The following is a 7,375-nucleotide window of genomic DNA, read 5'->3' as shown; positions in this document are numbered from 1 at the left end:
TTTGCCAGTGGGGCTTTGACTAAAGTCCTGCTCAAAGCTGGACTTTAGTCAAAGCCTCACTGTAAACAATACCAGTGAAGAAAATGTGTCCCAGAAACCTGCAGGTACAGAAGCAATAGGAAAAGCAAGGTATTTGTGAGAAGAGTCACGTGATTCCATTTGCATTGCAGGAAATGTGATCGAAGCTGAAGCCATTGATTCTGCCGTAAAATCTTCAATTCCTAGTTAGCTTTAAATCATATATTTTCTGAAATGATGATTTTCTTAGCGAGTCTATTCATGACAACGCTGGAATGTATTGATCTTATGCGCCATTGGAAACCCTATTAAGATAATTGCTATGTTTGCAAAAAGCCTCAGTCACCTGGGAATCTGAAAATTTCAAGTGTAAGATTCTGTAATAAGTGTTTAGGGACTCTGACATGGCATTTCTGAATGTGATACCAGAAAGCTGCCATCTGCAGCACAGTGTCACAATCAACCGTCAGCAGGGCGAAAAGAAATTTCAGGTAGATAAACAGCATACAGACCCAAGAATTCAGATACGTGATCACCTCCTACTTACCTCATAATGATTTCCCTTTTGATAATTGGAATCTGATCCTAAATAAACTACATTAGTTCCTGCCATCTACTATCACTTTAATATTTTTCTGCCGGAGCAAACAGTGAGATGTGAGAGAGAACCGTGTCAGCAGCTCTGATGCAGATCTCCAAGGTTACCACAGGCTTTGTTCCTATTGGTGGAACTGAGATCATTCTCGTAGTTGTTCCAGGGAAAATTTAAATGCACACTCTCCTTCAGACGATTCTGAGGTAAGGAGAGCATAGCGAATCCTTCCTAGACAGGTTCTGGCTATATGCCAGCTCGCAGCTGCAAATATTTATAGCTGAAATCAGAATGTACATTTCCCAGACACGGCAGACTGCTCCTATATGACAAAAAACCCAGGATAATTAGCTGTCTGGTACTGGTATATTCCAGTATTACTGTTTGGAGTCACCTGTTATGGTCTGTGCATCATGTCTATCCCTGCTTCTGAAACCTCTCCTTCTTTTTAAAGTTGTGGCACCACTAACTCTGTCTTGAACACTGCAGCATCTGCAAAGAAATAATTCCCTTAATATTTTAGTATATGACAGTGTCAAGGGGAGTCATGCATTTTCCTCTTTTCTCTGAATTTCTTTGTGAAAATTGGTAAGACATTGCAGGTTTTTTTTTCATGAAAACAGAATCATTGATAATGTTATGCAGTAAGATATGATAGCACTACCCTACCTGTCACCAAAGACTCTGAATTATCATAAGGTATAGAAGAGGAAACCTGCTTCTTATCATCCTATTGCTTTTAAGGTTATTACAGTCTCAGATTTGCTGTTTTGATTGACATAGTCTTTGTGTATTTGCATATAAATACTCTTGTACATGATACTTTCTCACTTTTTCCCCCTTCCTCATTTGGAAAGAAGAGAGCATGAGGTTTTTGGAAATCCAGTGTTTATTAATGATGGCAGTGAGGTATTACATCCTTCTCTTGAAAATAATGAACACAATAGATATCTTTGTTATTGTTTGTCGTTTTTTATATGCTTTGAAAAAGTGCAAAACTTATCTTGTGCATTCATCTCATACTCTAAAAGTGTATGTCTGCTAGTAATGTTGATACTGGAAAACATTGATACTTCGGTATCAAGAGCCTCCATTTCAATCTGATACAATATTTCTGCCATCTTTAAAATATGCATGTATGAAACTTCCAAGTAGGTTTTAAAGACATGAAACACCGTAACATAGGACCACACAGGCTCTTAGTTTCTATAGAAAGACCTTCCCTGCTCAACATTATGTTATTTTCCTACTAGTCCCAAAGGAAAATCTCTGAAGAGGTCAAATGATGCTCAGATATGTGAGTATATCAATATTTCATTAGGTTCTGGGAGAATAAAATATATTATTTTTATGTAAGTCTGTCATCATTGTAGATTTAGGGTCCTAGCCATTAAGGCTGCCTGAGTTTTGTCTTCCATTATAGAGTCTCAATAACAAGATTTACTTGAATTTTTGATATTTGTTCACTCTGACAAAAATATATCTGAAGACTTCTTCCTATTTTCTCTTTTCAGGAATGTAGCTAATGAGAGTGAAGAATTTCGGTCATGTTAATTTCAGGATTAATCTTCAATTATAGTCCAAGTAGGTAATCCCATTTAATTTACTAATCATAGCAGAAGTATTGATATTCTATGATGATGAACATATTAGAAACTTCCAAAACAGGTTCTTTCCACTATATTGGCAGTTGAAAGCATATTTTTGAAATGGTCTGTGAACCTCTAGTTTTACTTTATGGTCATGATTTTGGCCAAAAAAACAATTAAATAACTAACTACTTGAATCTCAGTGAGAAAATCTGATACCCCTGATAGAATAAGTAGTTGAGTTTTACAATATCTCTCCTAATATATTATGAAGCATCTCAATTACTTTCTAATATTTGTATAAGTTTATGTATGGGTACATGTATGAGATTGACTGTGCATAATTATATTTATGCATACCTATGCATGCATGTGTACACTTTCTTAACATAGTTTAAAATTTCATACATGAGTACTGTATTTACTTTATTTTATGCTCATTCTTCTTCCTCCTTTAAAACAATATCTATACTGAAAGTGTCAAAATATATCCTACTACATAATAAAATAATTGTATATTATTGTGTAATATAATTGTATACATCAGTATTCCTATTGAGTAAACTTTGTTGTGATTTTGTATAACCAATTTAGCATTGACCTTTTCTAATTCAAAGGCCTATTTATATAACTATACAGTAAAAATATGATTCTTTCTCTCATAGCCTCCAATATTTGTCAGTGCCTTTTCTGCTAATTGAGTTACTTTTAGAGAGTTTTCTACCTTTTTTCAAATTCAATAGGGGATGTTATTATGCTAATCATTTTTTCTTTCTTTTAGTTAATTTTAATTGGCATTTAAAATATCTAATTTTTTTCTTTAATACCATAAATTTATCCATTTTATATTTTTTCTTGAAGTTATAGCCAATGATTTTTGTGTGTCTATGGATAATATATTTAGGGCAGAGTTAGAAAATATATTCCTTCAGAAAATTTGCAGATAAGGTTTCTGATTGTGCTATCATTATCTTCCTAACAATATAGAATAGGCTCGATTGTTGCAATTGGCATAATTTACTTTCTGTCAATTATACAGCTACAGTTCTACAAAAACTAAGAGCAAAAATTTAGACATGTCTATGAGTAGGTAACCAGTAATACCCTCTGAAGATAAATTTGGACGAATTTTGATATTTGAATTAGCTGAAGAAATAATGCATTTTTCCTTGATATTTTGTAGTCCTTTTAGTTGTGAGATTGACCTTAACATATTAGGATGATTATAAGTAGATATCATAGCTATATTAATGGTTTAAAAGACTGACTCTCAGATCCAAATAGTGTAAAATATTGGTTAAATAACTTATTGTTAAGATATATAGTATAACTTAATTTTATTAATTATTTGTAGATATGTATGGGTATCTCCTGAATGTTGCTCTACTTTGATATATGTGTGGATTATATAAAAAGAGCAAAGACACTGTCGTGATCCTATGGTTTTAGTTCAGGAATCAGACAAAAATAGTTAAATTTATAAGAAGGCAAAATGTACAATCAGAGACAATAACATGGTGGAGTAGATATACATATAAATATATCAGTGTTTACTCTAAATAATAACCTTTATGTTCTGCTTTTATGTTAAAAAAATTCACAGACTCATAAAGGGCTCTGTCCATGAATTGGTAATTTGAAATATTAACAACTGGATCTATTGCTAATATATGCGTGTGTAAAAAACTGGTATACAAACACGATTATGTTGTCCCAGTACATTAAGCATATACAGTAAATACAGGAGCTTTGAGATTTACTTGCCTGTTTTCATACCACACATGGCAAATTTCAAGGCTGTGGCATATTATTATACATGATGTGTATGTACACTTGTATTATTGGATTTCAATTGTGTAAGTTTGCATATGTAATTGTTTCATTACAAAATCCAGAGAATCTTCTACTCTATTGTGATTAACATTATGGATTCATAATATTATCTGAATGGCTTATATTATTTACAGAAATGATGAAAGGGGAAAGATATATTTTTCTCATGTATGCTAGCTTTGAAGTTATTCCCATGTGCTAGAAAAATGCCCCATATACAAACACACACACACACACACACACACACACACACACATACACTTTCCCTGAAGTCAGATGTCACTAAAAAGAGAGAACAGATAAATGACCTGAGAATGAAATACTGATATTGGTGATTACAGGGAAAATCTGAAGTAAGCATTGCACTGAATTATATCACAATTTAATTATTCAGATAATAATATCTTAAAACATGTCAAAAATAATAATTGAGACTACTACTCTGAAATCAGTGTCAAAACATGTACACATATGTGAAACACTAATACAAACATTCAGACAACTGTCAAATTTAGAAAATAATACTATATTTTGTTTTTTCTAAATGAAAACATCAAATTGTTGCTAAATTATCATGACATTATTAGATACAATTTTGTAATTTTTGCATGTTCAGACTGGGTTTTAAAATAACATTCCTATTTAGAAAATATCCTTATTATTACATAACTTTTATGTAAAATGCATACACATTGGTGTAAGAGGGCCTTCTGTTTATGTGTTGCTTTCATTGGTTAATGAATAAAAGAACTGCCTAGGCCTTTTGATACAGGAGAACTTAGGTAGGCAGGGGAAACAGAACTGAATGCAGTGAGAAAAAAAGCAGAGGAGAGAGCTGCCATGGGGCCACCAGAGCCAGACATGCTGAATCTTTCCCGGTAAGCCACTGCCATGTAGCAATATACAGATTGATAGAAATGGATTAAATCAAGATATGAGAGTTTGGCTAATAATAAGCTAGAGCAAATGGGCTAAGCAGTACTTTAGTTAATATAATTTCTGTTCTGTTATTTCATTGCTAAGCGTTCAGGGTGGCTAGGACAAACAAGAAGCCTTTCCTTTGAATAATTGGCACTCAACGTGATCAACTAAATCAATAAAATATACGAAATACAAAAGATCTGAATTTTTCCCTGTAAGCCCCTGCTATGTAGCAATATGCAGATTGATAGAAATGGATTAAATAAAGATATGAGAGTTAGCTGATAAGTGGCTAGAGCAAGTGGGTTAAGAAGTATTTTAATTAATATAATTTCTGTTTTGTTATTTTAGGGCTAAGTGAGCAGGAAGGCTGGAATGAGCAAGCAGCCTTTCCCTGGAACAATTGGCACTCAACATGATCAACTAAATCAATAAAATATATGAACTACAAAAGGTATGAATAAATACAACTGCTTATTAAAATTATTTTTTTTGCAAATAGAAATGCATACATATAAACTCACAATCTATACATCTTGTGGTAATGATGTGTATCCATTATTATTATCAGAGTTTCAAAAACACAATTTCAGCAATCTCAATTCATTACTACTTGGTGAGCACTAGCAGCTCCAATATCATCTAGTCTGGTAATCTTCTGGTCAATCCACTACACCAAACTTTCAGTAAGGTATTGTGGTTCACTTTCTTCCTGTAAACACACACACATACACACACATGAGAGCACGTGCACTTGACCCTATATTATCTATCGCATGGTTTTGTCCTTTCCATAATCCATTGCAATGGTCTTTCCATTTACTTTAGGCAAAAGTCTCTTCTACATCATCATGTCAAAATCTATGGATGGTATAATGCATTTGGGAATTCACTCTTAGAATATTTAGAATAAAAAGTGCACGAAAGAAGTGAATTGTGTGGTGACTGAAGGATAACTCATATTTATTTCTTTATTTATTATTAATTAATTGCTTTATTTATTTAAATTGTGTATTCAAGAAGCCAGGGAGAATGCTAACCCTGAGTCAGCACTTGACCTGCAGCATCAATATAGAACCTCGGAAAATTGGGTCACTTCTGTCCTTACGAATCTCACTATATTTCTCCAGCTTTTCCGAAGACAGTTTTAAAATAGGCACAGCAACTGAATATCTACCAATCATTTTTGAAATTCCTTCAAAGTTTGCAAGCTATCTTTTCTAATTTTCAATTACTGAGTCTTAATTTATTTAGGATAAGACATATGTCCTGAAAATGGGAAACGTGTCTGCATTTGTATTTTCTGTAGGGAACTAACTACCCTTAAGGAAAAGGCTCAGCTGAAGCTCTGCAAGAATTGCAAGCAAATTCTTAAATTTTTTTTCATGGACAAACAAGATCCATAATGGATAATGTAAACTTGTAAATATTTTGAACATTTTATATTGCATGAACCACATATATCTGGCATAATATTACCCTGTTTGCCATTAACTGAGGCAAAACTTATCAATGATGTCTCACAATTTGCTCCTTTAATTGGCTGATAGAACACTACATGAATATCTTTGAAAACATTTTGGAACAAAAGGGATGGTAAAATCAATCTCTTAAATCTAAATTATTTTATAGGTACCATTTGGTCCATAGCTTAATGATTAGGTAATACAGTCTAATCTCTAAAGCTCAACCTAGGTGCATGGTCTCATAAACTACTTATAATTCTTTTATCAGTTTCCATGTTGCAGATTTCTATGTTGTGAGAGAACATATTTACAGGTTTACTCCTGCAAAGCAGCAGCCATAACTAGTCCTTGTGTGTATGAGGTTAAAATTCCTCATCAATTTTGAATGTAATCAGAAATGACACCTTTCTTTCTGAAAGATGTCATAGCAAGCTAATATATCATATTTTATATTAGTACTCTCATAGGCAAGCTTAAGCAAAAATCAACATTTTGGATTTTTAATTATTCTTATTGATGGCTGCAACAGCATGGAAACAGAATCCTGGAATAACTCAATAGGTCCCTTTATTATTTAAGGTAAGTTCATTGTCTGCTCTCCCGAAGAAATATATTTATTCGAAGAATTACTTGGGCCATATTACTCACAGTTGTGGACTGACATTGTTCTGAAAACTCACTTTTCCTCATCAGGTTGCCTTTTCCTGTCAGGCAAGCTTTGGTTGTGTATTTCCAATTCCTGGAGTATGGCTTCTAAATCCATTTACTCTAGCAGCATGTATAAAGGAGTAATTTGTTCATGCTGAGCTTAGGTTGTATTTAATACTTTGCCTTGTTTGAATGGTTTCTGGCCTTGTTGTCTGAGTAGATTTCCCTGATCATCTCATTTTCTATTCTAGAAATACTTGAAATCCCTGAACATCTTCACATCAGCTCACTCCTTCTCTTGAAACTAG

General features: G+C 33.2%; 2 long non-coding RNA genes across 2 annotated transcripts in view; one reads left to right on the top strand and one right to left on the bottom strand.

Annotated features, from left to right (window-relative positions):
• The window catches only part of LOC113455849, a 76,795-nt gene that overhangs the window by 2,910 nt on the left and 66,510 nt on the right, over nucleotides 1-7,375 (bottom strand). The window lies entirely within an intron of this gene.
• LOC113455850 lies at nucleotides 2,120-6,981 on the top strand. The gene is made up of 3 exons (XR_003376797.1): nucleotides 2,120-2,194; nucleotides 5,305-5,407; nucleotides 6,949-6,981. It is a non-coding gene; the product is annotated as an uncharacterized LOC113455850 (long non-coding RNA).

Source organism: Microtus ochrogaster, unplaced genomic scaffold, assembly GCF_000317375.1.
Source record: "Microtus ochrogaster isolate Prairie Vole_2 unplaced genomic scaffold, MicOch1.0 UNK192, whole genome shotgun sequence".
Lineage (NCBI taxonomy): Eukaryota > Metazoa > Chordata > Mammalia > Rodentia > Cricetidae > Microtus > Microtus ochrogaster.
Note: the sequence above shows the minus strand (reverse complement) of the source record. Positions and strands in the feature narration are given on the sequence as shown.